A 23,624-nucleotide genomic window follows, 5' to 3' on the forward strand; every position below is an offset into this window, starting at 1 on the left:
TGATACCATTGGGCTGCAGGGTTCCCAAGCGGAATATGAGTTGCTGTTCCTGCAACCTTCGGGTGGCATCGTTGTGGCACTGCAGGAGGCCCAGGATGGACATGTCGTCTGAGGAATGGGAGGGGGAGTTGAAATGGTTCGCGACTGGGAGGTGCAGTTGTTTGTTGCGAACCGAGCGTAAGTGTTCTGCAAAGCGGTCCCCGAGTCTCCGCTTGGTTTCCCCGATGTAGAGGAAGCCACACCGGGTACAGCGGATGCAGTATACCACATTGGCAGATGTGCAGGTGAACATCTGCTTGATGTGGAAAGTCTTCTTGGGGCCTGGGATGGGGGTGAGGGAGGAGGTATGGGGGCAGGTGTAGCACTTCCTGCGGTTGCAGGGAAAAGTGCCGGGTGTGGTGGAGCTGGAGGGGAGTGTGGAGCGGACAAGGGAGTCACGGAGAGAGTTGTCCCTCCGGAAAGCAGATAAAGGTGGGGAGGGAAAGATGTCTTTGGTGGTGGGGTCGGATTGCAGATGGCGGAAGTGTCGGAGGATGATGCGTTGGATCCGGAGGTTGGTGGGGTGGTACGTGAGGACGAGGGGGATTCTTTTTTGGTTCTTATTGCGTGGACGGGGTGTGAGGGATGAGGTGCGGGAGATGTGGGAGACACGGTTGAGGGCATTCTCGACCACCGAGGAGGGGAAGTTACGGTCCTTGAAAAAGAAACGTCAGCCTCTCTGCTCCTATGATGCTGCTTGGCCTGCTGTGTTCATCCAGCCCTGCACCTTGTTGTCTTGGAAGAGCCTTTGCCTGGTCTAGGACTTCTACACAGTACTAGCCCAATGGCTGTAGCACTGCAAATGACAGGCTATTGACATTTGAGGATTTCGGTCATTCCCTAACGATCAATCAGATTTTTTGTTCTCTGTCTTACCTGAGTTCCCCTTAATCTGTATTTTAATAGATTGCATCCAAACCTTACTGGACCTGGCTCTCCCTGGGAGGTGAGACCAAAATCAGAAGTAAATCATCTAGATGCTGTTCCACATTCTGGAGAGATTTCCCCTGGCATTCCTAGGGAGATTCAAGTCAAAGATGTAAATGTAGCTGTAGATGTGTTCACTCAGGAGAATCGCACTCTCCAGAATTCCTTCAAGCACACTTCAGGCACAGAACCTGGTATGCCTTACCTTCGTCTTCTTTATAGGAATATATGAACAAGTTTCATGAGTAGATCATGCAACCCTTTGAGCCTGCTCCTCCATAATAAGATCAAGGTTGATCTGATTATGAACTCAAATGAATATTTCTGTCTACACCTAATCTTTTATTTCCTTGTGTACTAATAATCTATCCACTTCAGCCTTAAAATCAGTGAATAACTCTCCTTCCACTACCTTTTCAGGAACTGAGTTCCAAAGATTCACAACCCTCTGTGAGAAAAAAAGTTTGCCTCATCTCTGTTTTAAATGGATAAGCTGTTATTTTTAAACAGTGACTCCTTAATTCTAGATTCTCCCATAAGTGGAAACATCCTCTTTGCATCAACTCTGTACAGAGTCCTCAGAATTTTTCAATCAAGTCACATTTTACTCTTCAAAACTTCAGCAAATACAAACTTGGTCTATTCAACCTTCCCTCACACCTGCTTATTCCGGGTATTAGTCTGAAAAACCATACCTGAACTGCTTCTAAAGTCCCTCCTTACTTTAGTAAGGTGACTAAAACTGTTCGCATTACTTCAAATGTGATCTTACCAGTACACTGTGCAGCTGAATCATAAACTCTCTATTTTCATATTAAATTACCCATGCAATAAACAATAACATTCTATTTACTTTCCAATTCCTTGCTGCACTTCCATTTTCATCTTTTGAGATTCATACATTGGAACACCCAGTCCCTCATTCAGGTTTGTTATAAAGACTTTTCAACCGTAACCAAGGACAACTAACTAGGGACGGGTAACAAAATACTGGCCGACAATAACGCTCACGTCCCATGGGTAAATTAGGAAGAAAAACTGATGTAAGAACTAAATGGTGCACAAAGATTTCATTTAATTATTGTGCCAAACACACACAAACTAAGACAAGTATAGGAGGCAACAAAGCCACATCTTCTTTCCTGTTTTCACCGAAATCTGATTCTCACCAAATTCCAGACTTTTACATTCTATTCACACTGAAGATACTTTGCAGTAAGTCTGGGTCCATGGCTATTTGTTCTCATTACCCTCAGAAAGCAACCCTTGAGGACCTCCTAGCTCCCTGTACAAATATGGTGTCTCTCCTTTGGCTCATGACTGAGGCTTCCAGTGTTACGTCTGTGAACCATTGCTTCTTTCTGCTTCACGTACATTCTCTTCACCTGCTTAAGTGACAGTCAACAGTTGCCTTCTTTGACTCAGTGCAACTTCCCTTGGTGAAAGATAAATGGTCTTCAGGTGTTGAAGGCTAGTTGGGGTACAGGAAAACTGCAAACTCTTTTCAGTGTTTTGTTGTATGTGCAACATCCAACAATGTGAATCATGCTAGACTGTGTGTTGAAATCAAGGAAAGAAGATAGCACAAGCTGACTGCTTCACAGGAAAAGTGTGTGGGAAAAGTTGACATAAAACCTTCTTGCCTACAAACTGACCACAACAAACATTTCCCCTTGTATATCTACCCTTCTGAAATGCAGGCAAAGCCACAAATACGATAAGGTCAGATGAGTTGCCTTTCACCACAAGAATTATCATCAAAATTCTATTCAGCTAAGGAAACATAATCAACAACAAGCATTAATTGGTTAATAACACATCAAATACCAAAACCACAGACACACAAAGGTCAAATACATAATACAATTTCTTAGCCTGATACTGTCCATAGGTTAAATGGACAGTCACTTTCAATATTAAGTGGTTGGCTATTTCTTCTGAACTCCCAAAAGATGCACATTTTAATGACCATAGTGTGGGTGAGGGGGAGATGAAACTGAAAATTATTCCCTTTTGTCATTTTGTTTAGATAATGACCATTTGAAATGAGGAGCGATAATATCAAGTATGAACTGACTCACTCCTGACTGGTGAAAACAGGGCTGTGTGTGTGGAATTTTAAACAGTTCCTTCAAATATCAGGGGTCAACTTTAATAAAATCTATTCCAATGCTTGAAACCGTGAACACTGCAAAAAGAAGAGTCTGTATTGTGTTCCCTCCATTACTCATAAATGTTTCCTACAATTGGAGTCATGCTGTTAAGAAACACAATGTGGATATATGATGATTTTTAACTGGAGTGCGAAAAATCCTACCTAACAACTGGAGGCTTGACTACTACATAAATCCAAATGTGATATCTAGACATCCCACAAATAAATTTCTTTCTGTCCTGTGCATTCATTTTGTAAACAGTGTGAGTCTCTGAAAAGGTCAAGATTATTAGAGGGAAAAAAGCATCGTGTAATTGTTGCAAAATTGCAGTAACTTGTCAGCACGAGCTGTGTGGTTCAAAATATCACATCCACCATCTTAAGAAGAGTGACCCTTTTGTGTTTCATCATAAATTGTGCTCAAACTGAAGTTTTCATATTTGAGCACACTATCCTTGGGAAGATATTCCAACTGTAAGCATTTAAACGTTGACTGCAACTCTTTCAAGAAAACTTCATCTCTGAATACCAGGTGATGGTCTCTTGTTGTTAAAGTACTTACCTTATTATCTTCTAAGATTGTTAGCAGGCAAATTGACATCCATCTGCTTACACTTCTGACATAGACACTTCTTCCCATAACAGGCACCGAAAATATGATCCTGTGTCACCAAAATGCGGAGGAAGTGAGGTAAATCACACTTTCAAGATCGATGAGGGTAATCGGGCATCAAGGTTTTCTGGGTCCAGGCAGATAAACAGAGTTGAGATACAAAACAGCCATGATCTAATTGCATGTCAGAACAGATTTCAGGGGTTGCTCTTGTTCCTTTCTCCTACAAGTAAGTTAAACACTCCAAAGAATGAACAATGCTGAAAAACAGTGCAAACCTCTAACTCGTTGACTGAAATTTTCTTTGCATGTGAGGGGCTTCCCTGCCCTATCAAATCTTACCTTGTCATGTGAACTACTGAGACTTTTCAAAACAATGTGCAATTTTGCAGCAAGTGAAGTTCATTATATTTTACAACATGGGAAAGTCTGACTTGAATCTAAAGCGCAGTTATAATAATGTATGTAAATCATTAACAAAACATCCGTAGCCGTTCATCTCTTTCCGTTGTTCTTCATGTTAATTATATGGATATTTTGTCCAATTTTGCTAAGGCCTTTCCATTCATTCTGAACTTAAGTCAACGTTTACATTATCAAGGCAATAGACTCAAAATTCAACTCTTTCTGAATACATGATACTAAGTTGCTTACTTGGAGGACAGAATGACTAGCTACACTGGTATTATCGTGTAGTGAGGTGCTGATCAGTTTTGCTTGCTTCAGCACAAGAATGAAATTGTTTTTAGGAGTCTGCTGCAACTTCTTTATTAGCTGTTCTCTCAGCTTGGTCTGGGTCAGAAGACCTTTTGTTGCCGGTTGCTCTGAAGCACCACATACACTTTGTTTTTCTGTCTATCAGACACTAGAATTTAAGGAATCTTAGCCGCTTTTTTTGTGTTTCAAGCAATAAAGTCACTTACATGGTGGCAAAACACTGCAACTCACATTATTGGAGAATATTCTTCATTGCTGAAACTGTAATCATTCCAGAGGATTTGGTAAGTGATTACAGTAACTTTCTGAGCTTCTTCTCTGTAATGCATGACTACCTATCATTGTATTAAAGTGAAACCTAGGACAGATTTTTTGACAGTTGGTTTCCGCAGATGTTGAAGAAACCCAGCATGTGTCTTTATTTTACAACATCTTTGAATGTTTCTTATTGTCCATTATGGGTGCATAACCAAACAAAATAAAAACATTGATCTTGAATAATCTCCAATTTTCTTTGAATAATAACAAAACTCACCTCCTGTAATCCCTCCCTGTAGTCATGGAGTCATAGAGGTTTACAGCATGGAAACAGGCCCTTCAGCCCAACTTGTCCATGCCTCCCAGTTTTCACAATTAGTTGGGTTCCATTTGCGTGCATTTGGTCCATATCCCTTCATACCTATCCCATCCATATACCTGTCGAAATGTTTCTTAAATGATGAAATTTTACTTGCCTCCACTACTATCTCTAGGCATCGTCCCAAATCCTGCTGGATTACTTAAAGAAATAATGTCTCAGTTATGTAGATAAAAAGCAGATGGCTTACTGTACAGTCCTTGTGTGTTACACAATTTAAGAGTGGGAGGCTATCACAAAGAAGCATCACTATTAGAAAAATACAACTCACAGAAGCAATAACGATTAGAAAGAATCCTGTGAAGGATGTTAACATGTGAAGGATGTTGAAGGCCTTGAAAACTATTTAATCTTGCTAATCCATTCTGTTTCACTGTTGTAAGCTAGTTCTACACACAAAAAAAAATTCTAAGACCACTTTCTCCCTTAAATGTGTGAATTCTGAACAGTTGTAAGCAGGTCTTTAGACAGTCATGTTTTGTGTTGTTGGATTAGAAACCAAAATACATTTACAATAGAAAAGATTATGGATTTGTTTCCTTTTACACAATGTACACTTGACACTAGACCTTCCAGCTTTTAGCTCACAGTTGGATTTTCAAAAGATATAATTACATGGAGAGGTTGGTAAATAGATATCACTGCTGTGGGTATCAGAGTGTGTATCTTGCACTGTGGACTATGGCAGTATGCAAAACAAGTTGTGCCCATGGGTATTAATGCAGTATAAACTGGAGTTTAGTGATTTTGAGAAATATGCAATGACAGCTGAAAGAACTGCATAATCAACTGCTACTCACAATTTAAAAATGCCTTGTTTATGCACATAATAGTGTCTAATTGTAGAAAGCAAAGCTGAAATTATAGCTTAAAATTATATGACTAAATTTCACAGCAAATTTTGAAATGGTTTATTGTATAACTAAACACCTAGTAAAGCTGTTAGTTTCCTTAAGAGTGACTATCTATAAACTGCACCCCTTCCGAATTAGAAATTCCATCACCCGTACATCACTTTATCTTAATAAGGTTACCAGTAAAATAAGTTCATGTGGCCATTTCATGAATTGGATGCATCAACTGTAAAATGTATTTAGAAAATGTTGGATGTTCCCTGCAAAGAAGCAAATACAGAAAATGCTCTGTGAGACTGCCATAATATTCCGGATGAAACATCTTTTTTCCCATAATAAGGCACTGATCCAAAAATGAATATATTGGCTGCACAAGAAGGAAGATAAAACCCATTTTCTATTCAGCACATGTTCCAACTGTGTGTTGTTGAGAACACCTGCTCAGAATTTGCTCAGATAAGAAAGAAACCTTCACTTACAAGATCATGAGGCAATTACCATTTCATTACCACTGTATTTTCAGTGTCTTTTTCCAAAGCAAATAGTACAGCAACACATTGAATTGAAATAAATCTTGTATTGGTGGAAAACCACTAAAAATTGCTAAAACTGGACTATATAATGGTGAATGACCTTATGATAATAAGTTAGGTAGTTTCTCATTTGAAATGAACTGAAGATAATCTTTTCATTACACAGGATATTTTTAAAAATTAAAACTTTCTCAGTTATTTATTCTTTGAATAAATCAGTACACAGTTGTTTCACGTGTAAGACTGATCGGCGTACAAGTTGTTTTAATTCTCTGCCATGAATTCCAGGCAACTTAACCAATTGGCAAGACTTCCAGTTTGAATTTTCTGTCTGCTCTTCCTCACAGTGAAACAGTCTGCCCTCCAGCCAAATCCTACACCAACTAAACATTAGTTGTCAATGAGGTAACATTGTCTGAAATACTAGCAATGAAATATCGTGGTAGTTATCCAGAAGTCCTAAAATGGTTCTCACCACAGAATTAAGACACAGGAGAAAAAGAATAGAGAAAATAAAGGAAGGGGAAATTGTGCAAATATAATGAAGTAGCCAGCTTCTTCATGTGGCTTCATTCCTATTTGTACATAAATGTCAATCAAAATCCTTATGAACCTGGTAGATTGTGCCACATCATTGGTTGCCATAGCTACCTTAGGCATAATAATGTTGCCTTTGTAACCAGACTGGGCAAAGACAACATAAGCAACAAAGAAAAAGGAAAAATAAAGATGGGATTGTTGTTGGATTTAAACCATTGGAGCATTTACAAGAAATGTTTTACAAGTAGACAGTCAAGTAGTCACTATAGTAACTGTGACAATAAATTCTGGATAAAAATCAACACTTTAAAGTGGCCATCCAGAATTGTCATGTTTTCAACAGAAGTACAAAAGTACTGCTGTCCTCAACCCATCCTTTCTTCAGTTAAAACTGCAAAAAGGTGAATTATCAAAGACAGAATTCAAAGGAGACATTCATAATTAACTATTAATTGTGTTTTGTGTGTCCTTGTGAAAATAATTGTGATCTCTAAGGCAGCTTAAAAATTGAAAAGGCATTATACTCGATGCAAGCAACAGCCACTTTTAATTATTCTCAAGTGCGTCAATAGGTAAATTTTGGCCTCATTCAAAAGCTATTGCACTCTGCATTCAAATGTTTGTGAATGACTATGTCCTGGCTTCATTTTAACCAGATTACTTCCTCCATGCTGTAGCCCTCTATGACTCTATGCCGAGGCACATGAAAACATTAAAACAACGACTAAAGCTTATCTGCTGATCTTAACCAATTTTCGTTTGTTACATGTACTGTCACTGATACAGTTGTCTTTAAACAAGGTATGGTGAGAGATTTGGATTCAAGTTTTGCTCATGGCTGGGGTAATTCCCAGCTTCACAAGGTTGACCCAGGAAAATATCAAAAACTATCATTTTAATCCTATTTTCAAGCACTTGGTCGATCGTCATTATGACTTAACATGGCGAGTGCACATCCCAATACTTCTTAAATATTCTGAGGGTTTCTGTCTCTATCACCCTTACAGGCACAAGTTCTGGATTCCTACCCTTTAGATTTTCACCCTCTGGGTGAAAAATAAATCCTCACGTCCCCTCTAAGCCTCCTGCCTCTTTCCTTAAATCTATGTCCCCTGGTCATTGACCCCTCTGGCAAGGGGAAAATCTCCTTCTTGTCTATCCTGTCTATGCCTCTTATATTTTATACATCTTAATCATGCTCCTCTTCAGTCTCTTTGCTCCAATGAAAACAAACACAGTCTATCCAACCATTTTTCATAAAAAAAACTTGCCATCCCAGGCAACATCTTGGCGAATCTCCTCTGCATCCTCGCTACTGCAATCGCATCCCTCCTATAACATGGATTCCAGACCTGCACACAATACTCTAGCTGCGGCCTAACCAACATTTTATACAGTTCTGGCATTACCTCCTTGCTCTTAAACTCTATGCCTTGGCTAATAAAGGCAAGTATCCCATATGTGCCTTCTTAGCTATTTTATCTACCTGTCCCACTATCTTAAATGACTATTGGACATGCATGCCAAGGTCCCTTTGATCCTCAATGCTTTCAGCGTTCTAGCATGCACCACGCATTCCCTTGCCTTGTTTGTCCTGCCAAGTTGCATTACCTCACATTTATGTGACCACTCACCTCTGGTCAGCCCATCTGATCAGCCCATTTATATTCTCCTGCAATCTAAGGCCATTCTGGTCACTATTTACCACCCCAGCAATTTTCATATCATCTGCGAATTTACTGATCAACCCTCCTACATTGAAATCTAAATCATTTATATATACCACAAACAACAAGTGCCTCAATACTGATCCTGGCGGAACCCCACTGGACACAAGCTTCCAGTTACAAAAACAGCCTTCAACCATCACCCTCTGCCAACTGTGAATCCAATTTGCCAAATTTCCTTTGATCCCATTGGCTCTTACCTTTGTTGTCAGTCTTCAATGCAGGACCTTATCAAAAGCCTTATTAAAGTCCAAGTATGCCAAATGCATTGTCCTCATCTACATACCTGGTGACATCTTTGAAAAATACCTCTTTGAAAGATAATCTGACATGAAGTTCCCTTAACAAAACCATGTGAATGGTTCTTGATTAATCCCTAACTCTCCAAGTGCAGATTACCTCAGAATTGCTTCCAATAGTTCCCTGACTGAGGTTAGACGGACTAGCCTATAGTTTCCTGGCTTTGTGGTTATCTATGGTTAGAGAATACTTGCTGTATAAGGATTATGTTAAAAACATTAATTCATGTCCTGAATTCAAAAAATAAGTTGCAGATGTTAAGAATAGTAAAGCTTCATGATATATGAGATCACCCTGGAAGTTTTGAACAATGTTCTAGTGTACTGTCTAGAGCTGGTACAATATGCTGAAACTTAAATTATGCAACAGACATAAAACAAAATTATCATGGTATATCCAGCATAGGTTTGAGGCAAATCAAGTTTGATGAATCTGATTTCATCTCTTGAAGAAAGGCAGCGTGTTAAGAAAATAGTGCAATATATTTATGACTGTGCTGCTAAAAAGCATTAAATACAGCAGGACATTACATCATTATCTGGCAAGTAGAAATGCAGAGCAATAAAGGGATGGTGGTACATGATGATGGCAGAGGGGAATGGAGCACAGATGTTATTCCAACCAGAGAGATGTTGCAATTGCATTCCTCAGCAGGCATTAAACACATTGTTTCCTTTTTATATTTAAATTGCATTAACTTGGGCATAGAAAGTGTGACATTAAAATTTGTGGATGATATAATGCTTGGTAGCATACTAAGTATTGAGCAGAATAGTAGCAGATCTCGGTGGAACCTGGATAAGCAGGCAACATGGGCAGAAGGTTGGAAGATTAAATTTAACATGGGTGAATGTAAAATGCTGCACTTCTGACAGTAGCAACAGGTGAGAGGCAGTATAATTTAAATGGTGCAAATTTAATGTTCAGAAAATAGCTTCTTAACCACCCTCCCAACTTCCCCATGCACCTACAAAGATCTGTGAATTTATACTGTAAGGTCCCTCTGCTCTTGCACCTTGCTCAAAATAGGAACACTGAAATTGTACAGCATCTCTATGTGGCTAATAACATCTGCTGGATGACCCAGTACATACTTCCTTCCAGTCAGAACAACATCTGCTCACCAATTCTCTTTCCCATTATTACTTACCATCGTTTATTTAATGTCCTGTGCTTCTATGTTCCAAATGAGTCTGTTGTTTGGTCCTTTAGCAAATACCTTTCAAAAGTACACATGTACATCTATTGTGCCTTATTTTTAATTAAGCCTCCCTCTTACTTCTTTAAAGAACTGAGTTAGCCACCTGTTGGGGTCAATATTGTGTTATTACAGAACGCCCCTTATTTGGTGGAGACTATTACAAATATATTATCAATACAATGGTTTTATGCTTAACCATGTTATTCTTCTAAAGCCCGAGATGTGAACATTGTGTTTACACTTTATTCTCCAACAATATAATGCTTCATGTACTGACATCATCAACTGGTACAGTGCAATATGGACATATTTCAGTCTTCATGACAGAGCCAATTTACTGCAAGGCTACCAGTCAGCAACATACTTATTCTGCCAAGATTACAGTTTAGTTCCAATGGGTCTCACACATTGTTGCCTCTTGCAACTGTGCCAAGAAAAGTATCCAACGGCTAGCCAACTGTCAATTGTGAAATTGTTATTCTACGTCAATGGACATGGCTGCATTACTTAAACTGGCTGCACCTTGAAGAATATAAAAGTTCAAGTATTCCGAGGATTTCTGGTCAAAACATGACAGAATAATTCCAGCTTTTTAACTAATAGTGCAGTCATTGATTTGCATGTTGTACACCACAAATAATAACAAACCACTTTAACCTGTTTTACAGAGGAATAGAGTCCTCCTTACAGAAATGTGGTTGTGTCAAATTAATAAAGGCAGTTCAACAGACAGAAAATTCCTTCAATTGACAGTCACATGTATGCTTTGGCACCTATCTCTAAACAAAATATGCCCATGTGTTTTGTTGCAACAACAGTAAGTAAGTCTTAACTAGATTCTCAGGATAGATATCCAGGTTCTTAAATGAGATAATAAACCACGATAATTGTCAGCTGTCAATCAGAAATTATTCATTACTACTGCAGGAACTGCAAATAAGTCATTTGTCCTCTGCAAAATATATTTTTTACATGAACTATGAACAACTTTAATCTATTATAATGAGAGAAACAATTACCGCTAGTGTGCTCACCATAAGCAAATCCTAGGAGTCATTACTGTCCAGAAACTCAATTTAGTCACTACATGAATGTTTTACTTGCCAAGTTGGTCACATGCTGCTTGTTCTGAGTGACGTACTTCCTGATTACCCACCACTACAAGGCATGAGGTAGAATACTTACTGCACATGGAGATATTGCTATACCTTTAGGAATGCCTGTTGGGCATACCTTTAACACAAAGACTGCACTATTTTAAGAGGGCAGCCGACTGCCAATTTCTCAAGGGTAAACAGAGATGGATGATAAATTTTGACCTTGCTAGCCTGGCCCACATGCCACAAGAATGAAAAGGAATCTGCAGAATTTACAAAAAAAAAACGCAGCAGTCTATGTGACACAATAATATTGTAACAGTTGGATCACTTTACATTTACATGCTGCAATATTAGTTTTTCCATTAGGTGGAGAACTAGCCAAGCTTAGACAGAGTTTTGAGTCAATTCTTGTGCACTTTTCCTACTTTATAAAAATAAAATTAGTGTGAGCGCCATGTTGCTGCCCAGTGAAAGCTTTTCCTTCTTAAGTCAGGTCTCATTAACTGATGTGCAGACCTTTCACCATCCATGACAGTCAGCTGCTCACTTAAATGCTGTACATGAAAAATTCTGCCAAACATTCAATAAAAACTATTCATTTTCATTTAGATCAATATACATGCACAATGTGAGGTAAACACATTTAATCAGCAAATACCAGTGCTTTTTTTTAGAAAAGGAGAGCCACTTCTTATTTGTTAGAAATATTTTAACATTAATTTTAAAACAGAAATATTGGCAAGTAGTAAAAGCATGAAGGAATGTGTTTTAAGTCTATGGCTGGTTCTGAATTTGAATCAAGTCCAAACGTGACCTCTAACTCAGGATTTTGAGAAATCACAATATGAAGTTTTACTTAAATTAATTGGATCTGCCTCTTTATTATCTAAATTGATATTTTTCATTCTCATGTGGTAACTGTTTAATTCAATATTTGATCTATTTCAGAAAATCTATATTCATATTACATCAATTTATTAGCAGAATGGTGAAACATAGAAAATCTGCTAAGTATTAACATTAGTGATTCACTAAATATATTTTCTTATTCTTGACAATACACAATGTTGTTTGGACTATTATAACTGGAGTTAGCAGCATAGTCCAGGAGCTGCTATTCCATGGATTCTCTGACTCCATTCGACAAAACTAATGCTTACACTCAGCTACACAGAAATGACTTGAAGTCTTCAAAGTCAGAGGGTACTGTTGCCACTTTTGGTAAGATCCAGAAAGCGCACAAACATATGAAATAGGATGAGGAATAGGTTATTCAGCCCCTTCAGCCTCTCTGTGATTTGATAAAATCATGGCTGACCTGATTGCACTCTCAACTTTCCTGTCAATCCCCTATCCCTTTCTTACCTTTAACAATCGAACTCTTATCAAATTTAACCTTCAAAATATTCAATAGTGCTGTCTCTGCTGCTCTCTGGAGATGATAATGCCACTGTTTTATCAATTTCCAATGCAAAGAGTTGTAAAGACTCACAACCTTCTGTAGGGAAAGAATTATCATCAACTTTGTCCTAAGTGGGAGAATTCTACTTCTAGATTCTACCACAAGAGGAACACCTTTTTCCAAATGCACCCTTTCAAGACCAGTTAGAATTTTCCATGTGTCAATCAAGCTGTCTTTAACTTTTCTCCAGAGGACACAAACCTAGCCTGTCCAAATTGTGCAGGAAAAAAAGTCAAAAATCTGCTACAATCTGCAATGGCACCATATTTTCTCTGCTAACTCACACTCACAGGAGCATAACAAAATCTAACTATATCATTGTATAGGCATCTCACAAAGGTTCATAGCATGCAAGATCAGCATCATATGCACAATCTGCACTCGATAACTTAAATCTGCTTCATCCTCTCAAATAATTAAACCTTCATCCTAATTGCATTCCTTACTGACTTACTGGAGGTCAACTGAATTTTCAGAAATGGCTGAGGAACATCCATGTAGGCAAAACAATAGTAGATTAAATTTGACGCTGACAAGTGAATGGAATTGTAGCAAAATAGAGAAAAAACGCAATGTGCATTCTCTGTGAATGGTGAAAAGCTAAGGAAATCTTGGAGTCTTGATACTCAACATATCCAACTACTGTGCAGCAGCAATCTGTCAATAAATTGAACATTAAACTATACAGTTAAACTGAGCCAAAGGAATAAAAACAGAGGATACTACAAATTCTCAGTAGGTCTCAATTGGTTTTGATGTAAAGTTGTTGATCTGAATCGTTAATTCTGTTTCTTTCTTCAGAGCTGCCTGAGGGGGTGAATTTCAATGGATGCCATATTGCTGAAAGTGCCAGCATGTGAGCAGTGAACAATCATTGAAATATACAAAGCAGGCAGATTCCGACATCACTCAGAGGGCAGTACTATTTTTACATCTGTCATGCTGTATTGGAGCTCAATGCTCCAGTGAACAAACTCTCTTTACCTGACACAATTAAAAAAACCTTCAGCCGTAAGAAGAACCTCCTCAACCCAGTAGTGTTTCTTAAAGAACATTATCTACTCATTAACACATATAGAAATTGCTGTCAATCCCTTCAACGGTCACTGGACCCAAAACGTTTACTCTGATTTCTCTCCACAGATGCTGCCAAACCTGAAAAGATCTTCCAGCAATTTCTGTTGTTGTTTCTGATTTCTAGCATCTGCAGTTCTTTTGTTTTTTTTTAATCATGTACTCAGGGTTCACTGGTGGTTGACTTATTTTGGCTGTTGTTATGATTCTTACAAGCATTTTAGTCTTTTCTATAGTTCTTCAGCATGGCAAACATCTGGAGGGAATGGTGTGATGGGTACTTTTGAAGATCTTGTTGCTCATTTCAAGGGTTCTAAGCAAAACTAGTTCTCCCCCAGAGTACAGCAGCACTTGGGCAATGAAGAACATGAATAATTTTTTGGAAGCAAGGGGTGAGGAAAAGGGAGAGAAAGAGGGGAAATGCATCTCAGTACAAGGACATATCCAAGCAAGTTGTTCAGGGAGCAATGCTTTAACCAGATCCTCAGGTGCAGTTCAGAAAGGAAATTCTTAGTGAAATTTGCCAAAAGGACGAGGACCACATTTCCAATCACATAGCAAGTGACTGTGGCAGCATTCTTTAATGTGTTCGGCTCCAGCTAGGCTGGCGGTAGTCACTTTGTCGCTTACTGTTGTGAAAGGGAAACAGTTGAGCTCTCAGTGAGAATGAACTCTGGTACAGTGAAGAGTGCAAAACACCAGTAGCAACACCAGACATACCTAAAAATGAAGTGTCAACCAAGTAAAGCTACAAAATGGAAGTGCTCACACGCTTAGCAGCAGAAACAGAAAGTAAGAGTTAGGGCTAAGCAACCCTTCAACCAACAGGCAAAACCTAAAAGTTGTAAGTTTTGAATGGCGACAGACAACTAGATAACTAATAGCAATAGGAAAGCTTTCAAATATTCAAATATTCAAACCTTCAAAAATCGGGAAGCCAAGCACATCAATGTAAAAGAAAAGGCTGAAATATTTGCATATATCTTCTGCCAGAATTTTTGAGTGAATGAATCTCAGCCAGCTTCTGAGGACCCAGCACAACAGATGTCAGTCTTCAGCCAATTTGATTCACTCCACGTGATATCGAGAAAGTTTGAAGACGCTGGATACTCAAAGGCTATGGTCCTTAAAAATATTCCAGGGTTATGATTCTAAGTTATGATCTCACTGAACGGTAGAGCAGACTCGATGGGCTGAATGGCCTACTTCTGTTCCTACCTTTTTCAAAAGCACATGAGAAATGATTGAACAGAGTCAAAAAAACAGAAGACGGCTGATGGTCAAGAAGATGAGTAATTGAAAATGCAGAAATAATAAAAGGGTCCCAGATAAATTGTCAGCAAATAGAGTGGGATGTTCGCGTCTATGATATTGAGCTGCTGGATCAGCTTACAGAAGTGGAGAAAGGCAAAGCTAGAAAGGAACTGAACACTAAGTTAAGTTTAGATTAGAGATTAAAGGAACCTATATAGATCAACAAGAACAGTGTAATAGCAAACAGGGCTTGGTGGAGGTGAATAATTATCAGGAAAGTGGTGGACCAACTTTTTTTTTTCTATACATTTGTGGGATGTGGGTGTCACTGGCTAACCAGCATTTCTTGCCCATCCCTAGTTGCCCTTGAGAAGATGGTGATGAGCTGCCTTCTTGAGCCGCTGCAGTCAACCCCCTGTGGGTGGACCCACAGGATGGGATTACAGGATTTTGACCCAGCGACAGTGAAAGAACGGCGATATATTTCCAAGTCGGGATGGTGAGTGGCTTGGAGGGGAACTTGGAGGTGGCGATGTTCCCAAATGTCTGTTGCCCTTGTCCTTCTAGATGGAAGTGGTCATGGGTTTGGAAGGTGCTGTCTGAGGATCTTTGGTGAATTTCTGCAGTGCACCTTGTAGATAGTACACACTGCTGCTACTGAGTGTCAGTGGTGGAGGAAGTAGATGCTTGTGGATGTAGTACCAATCAAGTGGGCTGCTTTGTCCTGGATGGTGTCAAGCTTCTTGAGTGTTGTTGGGGCTGCACTCATCCAGGCAAGTGGGAAGTATTCCATCACAATCCTGACTTGTGCCTTGTAGGTGGTGGAGAGGCTTTGAGGAGTCAAGTGGTGAGTTCCTTGTCGCAGTATTCCTAGCTTCTGACCTGCTCTTGTAGCCATTGTGTTTATGTGATGAGTCCACTTGAGTTTCTGGTCAATGATAACCTCAAGGATGTTGATAGTGGGAGATTCAGTGATGGTAACACCATTGAATGTCAAAGGATGGTGGTTAGATTGTCTTTTACTGGTGATGGTCACAGCCTGGCATTTGTGTGGCGTGAATGTCACTTGCCACTTGTCAGCCCAAGCCTGGATATTGTCCAGATCTTGTTGCATTTGAACATGGACTGCTTCAGTATCTGAGGAGTCATGAAATATGCTGAACATTGTGAACATCCCCACTTCTGACCTTATGATGGAGGGAAGGTCATTGGTGAAGCAGCTGAAGATGGTTGGACCGAGGACACCACCCTGAGGAACCCCTGCAGAGATGTCCTGGAGCTGAGATGACTGACCTCCAACAACCAAGACCATTTTTCTATGTGTCACGTTTGACTCCAAACACCTGAGAGTTTGCCCCCTGATGCCCACTGATTCCAGTTTTGCTAGGGCTACTTCATGCCACACTTAGTCAAGATGCAGCCTTTTGTCACTCTCACCTCACCTCTGGAATTCAGCTCTTTTGTCCATGTTTGAACCTAGGCTGTAATGAGATCAGGAGCTGAGTGGCCCTGGCGGAACCCAAACTGGGCGTCACTGAGCAGGTTATTGCTGAGCAGATGCTGCTTGATAGCACTGTTGATGACACCTTCCATCACTTTACTGATGATTGAGAGTAGACTGATGGGGCAGTAATTGGCCAAGTTGGATTTGTCCTGCTTTTTGTGCACAGGACTTACCTGGGTAATTTTCCACATTGTTGGGTAGATTCCAGTGTTCTAACTGTACTGGAAGAGCTTGACTAAGGGAGCAGCAAATTCTGGAGCACAAGTCTTTTGTACTATTGTCGGAATGTTGTCAGGGCCATAGCCTTTGCAGTATCCAGTGTCTCCAACCGTTTCTTGATATCACGTGGAGTGAATCGAATTGGCTGAAGACTGTTATCTCTAATGCTAGGGACCACTGGATGAGGCCGAGATGAATCATCCACATTCGTTGCTGCGAATTCTTCAGCATTATCTTTTGTACCGATGTGTTGGGCTCTTCCATCATTGAAGATGGGGATATTTGTAGAGCCTCCTCCTCCAGTGAGTTGTTTAATTGTCCTCCACCATTCACGACTGGATGTGGCAGGATTGCAGAGCTTAGATCTGCTCCGTTGGTCATAGGATCGCTGAATGGACCGACATGTCTAGTTTCCAAGGTAATTCTAATTTAAACCTTAACTTTATTTAAATCTTCAGAGAGTGGAACTTCATAGAATCATTGAAACCAGTGTGGAAGCAGGTTGTTCAGCCCATTGAGTCGATACGGATCCCCCAAAGAGCATCCCATCCAAACCCATCCCTAAAATCTGTCCCAATAACCCTGCATATCTAATGATTAATCCACCTAGCCTGCACATCCCTGGACACTATGGGCAATTTAGCATGGCTAATCCACCTAACCTGCACATCTTTGGACTGTGGGAGGAAACCGGAGCACCTGAAGGAAACCCACTCAGTCACAGGGAGAACGCACAAACTCCACACAGACTGTTGCCTGAAGGTGGAATCAAACCCGGGTCCCTGGTGCTGTGAGTTAGCTGTGGTAAGCATGAGCCACTGTGCCATTTTAATAAAACTTGAATAATTGCTGATGAAAAATAAATAAAACTGCCACCAAGTGACACTCCTGATGGGTAATTGGGATTCCCTCCTAAAAATTAACATTAATCTTGTAAAATGGGATGAATGCTTCGAGAATGATGCCAAAGATTCTTTATGGCTCAATACTGGAATCAAATAGATCCCATGAGTAAAGTACTTTCCACAGTTGATTTGTATTTGATATTTTAGATTGATGATTTACTTTTGATTTAGTGGCCGGATTTTATCAGTGGTCAGCTTAACCTCAGGCACAATTGGAAGCTCCTCAAAATATTCAACATTAACTGGAATTATCTTTATTGCCTCACCAGTTTGTTCTTTTGGGAATCACCAGTTGAGTTGGTTGACCAACCTTATAAACAGGGCCTGAGCCATTTCTTCATTGTGCAAGCTTAAAGGTGAAATACGGCACATCAAAGCCATCCTACACGATAGTTATTGAACTGATCTGGTCACTTCTCCCTGTTCAGATTACGTACTTAACCACTCTTAGTCCTCAAAACTACTAGGTTTACCTTAGATTACCCTGGAAGGTTGAGGATATCTAAAACACTTGAGCACCAAGTGAAGCTATCTGTTTCACACTGCTGCTATGTTGTAGCAACTCAAATGGTCTTTACCCGTAACAAAATGCTGCCATCAAGTCAAAAATACACCTTGTTTATCACACAAATTAATAGTTTGATGTGTGAATTTCAGTGCCACTGTGATGCCAGGCATGTAGGCTGTACACCCCAAAGACTGGCAATTGTTTCAAACTGCATATCCTTTCAGTTGTTTGCAATAAGTTTTGGCTGTTAAAACTTGCAAATAATGTTCAACATTAAATGTCATTCTGCAATTGGAGAATACTTGCTGGTCAATACTGAGCATGCAAAGAATTACATTGATAATCAATTCAGGATTGTCAATTAGATACACAGTGTGACGTACTTAAATGTACTGTAAGCGACATATCTCAATTTACAGGGTGCTGTCCTTTTCAGACAGAAAGAATTAATGCATGCACTGCATTTGTTTCAACTCAACAAAACAAGTGACAGCCATTGCTGGTTAATTTTTCAAGGCCTTGACTAATCAGAGACAGCCTGTCTGATTTAAAATCTAGACAAGCCTGAAAGATAACAGTCCATCATCATCAACTGCTGCATTCGCCATGGCAATGACTCTACTAATCAAAGCCACTTGCTAATCAATGATCACTCTTCTCTTATTCAGTATAAATGTTGGTTTTTCCCTTTTATTGGTATTTTTAATTGTCCTGATGAGGGCAGGATGAATAACTTCAAAAAAAAGTCTTTTTTTCAACAAGCTCAAGTTTTTTTTGAGAATCTTAGAGCAAATCCTAACTGGTCCAAAGTTGTGTATGCATTTGATTCACCAAATTTTACGATAAAATTTGATATTTAAGTATTTATACCACATTCAAATTGTATTTCTGTTTCCCCGTGCAATGATCATTATAAAACATTCTGATTCAAAGAGTGCTATCTCTTGCTTATCAGCTGCTACAGTTTCAATATAGTTATTGCTTGCTTGTATACTTGTGATTTCAGATTACATCTCATGATTTTTGCATCTGTGTAAAGCAGCAATTGAACCTTTCCATGAATGTTTATATCCAAGGATTATTTTGTTGTTTTGCTGTGCTCTTCGACTAGCAATAATCATTTGCTCATTTAAGTATAAAAACAATTAGTCCTTTTTTTAAATTATGCACTACTGAATATCTCTCAATTATACAATATGATCCAATTGCAAGGCTTAACTGGCATCATCAGCCACACAAAAAGAAAAGTTGCATCTGGAACCCAGAAAACAATAGCAGTTGGGAGTTTTCTTCTGAGACACACAACCTTAGCAATGTGTGTTCTCTCTTTTACATCCAAAGATTTCTGCCACGTGTAAATTCTCAGGTCTCCTAACACTGTTGATAGAATATATGACGAAGGATCTGATGGGATATCAGTTTTAGGATCTATGCCATGCATTATAATGGGACTCCTTTTGATGCTCACTGTTTCTATAATTCAAATACTGCTCACACACCCATAACATACTCTACTAATGGCTCAATTTAATGTTGCAGGGAAGATTCTATTGATTGCCTTCTTTTAATTAACTATTTTCTCTATGAAGATCAGGTTCTCTTTATTCAGCAGGGGGCAGAACAATTGCAATTTCTCCTCTTTAAATATGCAATATCTGCAATGGATACTTCTGGCATTTGTATTAAAATTAGATAAACTCATGATGCCACAAGCTCCCTGAGCTAAATCAGACAAGCTGGTTAAAAAACAAATGTCACAAATTGCATGCCTGCTGTTTTCTAGCTTTCCACTGCAGTTAAAAATATGAATTGAGCAATTTATTTTGACCTGGCAGCAGTGCCATTGCACTTTTTTTTAGGATCTGCCATTGATTCTTTGGCACACACAATGAGTAGTGATGACCTCGAACTCATTTTATCAGGAGGGCAGATGAAAGACTTCAAAGATGTTTCCAAAGATTCCTTGAAAAGAGGGGAATATCTCCACTGACTGAAGGGAACCTCCAGCCCTAGGCCACCCAAAACTAGAGAAGGTGTCAACTGTTTTGAGTATCTCTGAGAGGCCCAGTTGGAGGTCTAGCTCAACAATAGAAGGTGTGTGAAAATTTACCATTCCACAATCAAACACTACTTGCCCCACCTGTAGCAGGGTTTGTGGATCTAATCTTGGATTGCTTCATTACCTCAGGACCCAGAACTCTGGATTTGATCCTGGGTGCTAGAAGAGGGCAGGGGAGGAGGGGAGGGAAGGGAAGGGAAGGTTAGGGAGGCGTTGACCATGCGAATGGTTGAAGCAATGATTCAGAAAGGAAAGTAGAGGCACACTTGAGGGATTAAACATGCAGGGTTATGGAGATAGCCCTCAGGATTGGATTTGACTGAATTGCAGTATTGAGAGACAAGAAGGATTCAATGGGCCAAATGAACTCCTTTCATGCCCTAATGACTATGATGGGAACTACAACTGTCCGAAGATGTAAGATGAGACCAGATTCATACTTTTCTCCACAAAAATTGGCATTGCAAAATACAAGCACTTCTATTTATATCCAAACATTCAGATATGTAGATATTGTATGTGAATCCAATTCAATTTTCACCTCTGCCAACGTTGTGTGATTGAAAATATCACTTAGCTTGATTAGAATACAACTGAAATAATCAAAACCTTTTGCACGAAGAATCAGTTAACAGTCCTGCCAATGTAATCGTATAGGATTAAAATCACTGGCTCCCAGTGACACAGTTTACATTCTAGCCTAAAGAGTTTAATAACATTGCAATGAAGTCACAATAGCATTTATTTCTCATTTCTCACTTTTGTCAAGCTGTCGGTTGCAAGTTTTGCTGCAATATGGCCCAGCAGCTCTTGCTCCTCATCTAAACGGCCACTTTCCCCGTGAATATGCAACAATGGAAGATGATTATCCTAGCCAAGGTGCTCTTGTGTATGTGACTGAACTATCTCCTGAACATAAAATCTGTTGGAAGGATTAGGAAAAACACAAACATGTGCTCAATTCAGTGACTCAAAAAGCCACTCATAACTCTTTAAGGAATCCAGGTATTAATAGACAATGTAATAGTGAAAAGACAACTTCAGTTTGCACAAAAGTTCCATCCAAACAATTAAGTACTTTTTGAAGTTTAGTCACTGTATGGGAACAGCAACAGCCCATTTGTGCACAGTAGAGTCCTTAAAACAGGGAATGTGATCATGAAGACCAGTTTTTAAGATGTTAATTCAGGGTTAAATGTTGCCTAGGACATCAGGGAGATAGGGTCATGGGATTCACCTTCGAAAATAGAGAGTGCTGCCATCTGAACCTCAGTAATTCCTCAATTCCTCAGTAACTGCAATTTGCTCCTTTAATATAAATGTTCTCTTCCTCCAGAAACCTGGCAGATTCTCTTGTACATATATGTGACAAATCCAAACCCATGGGATGCTTCAATGTTCTGTTACATAGGGCAGGTCTGGAAAATTCCTGTGTGATCTCTGTACTTAGCCTTGAGAGAGTCTGTGGAATTCACACTTGGAACAGTACAAAGGAATTTCAGGGAATCACTTGAAAGGAAGAGATTCAATGCAAAACCTGAACCATCTTCTGTGGGTTACATCCTCAGGTGATGGACATAATGAGAATGCAAAGACAGGTCTCCAGGAGGACAGAAATCCTTTATTTTAAATTAATCTTATGATCAACTAAGGGAGGGATTTGAATAAAGAAGGAGAAACAATTGCTCCCTCTTTGCCCAGGATCATCATGAATTGGGAATCTTTGTCCAGGATCATCATGAATTGGGAATTTTTGCCCAAGATCATTATGAATTGGGAATCTTTGCCCAGGGAATCAGTCATAATAAAACTTCCATATGGCACAAGTGGAGACAATCTTGGACTCCGGGCTGAAATTTGTCAGATGTCTTTCATCCCCCTTACCAATGTGACTGTGCGGCGCTTAGGTCTACTTTCCCTGACAGAAAAGTTGATACTACCTTAGATCTACCATTCAACACTTCTGGACAGGGTTGTGCCAAGCACACTTTGACATCACGGGCATTCATTTCAATTAAGTAAAGTGACATTCCCTGACCCTGTAAACTGCATGGACATGCGTTAGAAGTTGTAGACCCTTCTGAGGAAGGACCCCGTCCCGAAACGTCAGCTTTCCTGCTCCTCTTATGCTGCCTGGCCTGCTGTGTTCCTCCAGCTCTACACTGTATTATCTCAGACTCCAGCATCAGCAGTTCTTACTATCTCTGCTAGAAGTTATGCTGGGCTGAATTTTACAGGGAGCTCGAAGTGTTGCTAGCCCCTAATCAGCCAGCATTCACTGCACCACAATAACACACTCTGGTTGTCCTTAAAGAGTTGAGAGTCAGAGTTCTGCCCTCAATGGGAGGAAGTCCTGCCTCGAGAGCTGTCAACCAATTTGATTTGCAGAATGCAGCAGTGGGTGGCGATGGGAATGAAAAGACCACTAGCAGGATTGTCAATGGAGGCCAGATCCAGGTTTTTTTTTGTATGGGGAAGTATCAGGAAGAGCAGGAGGGCACAAGGTTGATGGAGACAGGTGGTTTCAGTTGCCAAGTGGGAAGTGATAAAGGGATAGGGTAACAACTTAAGGAGGAGAGGGGGTCAATGCGTAGACAGCATCCACACCCACCAGCTCTCCCTCATTCCTGCTTTTTAAACAGTCGGGTTAAAACAACATCCTTCCAAACCCCTGCCTTCACCAACCCTGTTATGGTTGGGCAGTGTCATATTGAGGCTCACTTTCCTAACATTTATGGGGCACAAATTGGAGCGAGGCAGGAAGGTGGCTGGGTGGCACAGTGGTTAGTACTGCTGCCTCACAGCACCAGGGACCCAGGTTTAATTCCAGCCTTGGGCAGTTGTCTGTTTGGAGTTTGCACATTCTCCCTGTGTCTGCATGGGTTTCCATCAGGTGCTCCAGTTACTCCCACACTCCTGTGGTGTGGTGAGGTAAGGTAAGGTGGATTTGTCATGGTAAATACAGGGATAGGGTGGGAGTCTGAGTGGGATGCTCTTCAGAGGGTCAGCACAGACTCAAACAGCCACTGTCTACATTGTAGGGATTCTATGATTCATCTAACATTCACTCCACCACCACCAACCTCACCAAAAATATACACAGCAAGAGTGGGCAGGTGTACATGAAACTTAGCATACTGAGTTTGTGGCTTTTCAGACTGCATGTTCTGTGTCTGTATACTCTTCTTTCATCTGGGTGTTCTGCACTTGCTCACATTGTGGTCTGAGTAATACAAATTAGTAGCCTATTTGCTTTCCTTGTAACAGTAGCAAGTTGCTTCACAACCTTAATGAAT

This window comes from Rhincodon typus, chromosome 17 (assembly GCF_021869965.1).
Source record: "Rhincodon typus isolate 14 chromosome 17, sRhiTyp1.1, whole genome shotgun sequence".
Lineage (NCBI taxonomy): Eukaryota > Metazoa > Chordata > Chondrichthyes > Orectolobiformes > Rhincodontidae > Rhincodon > Rhincodon typus.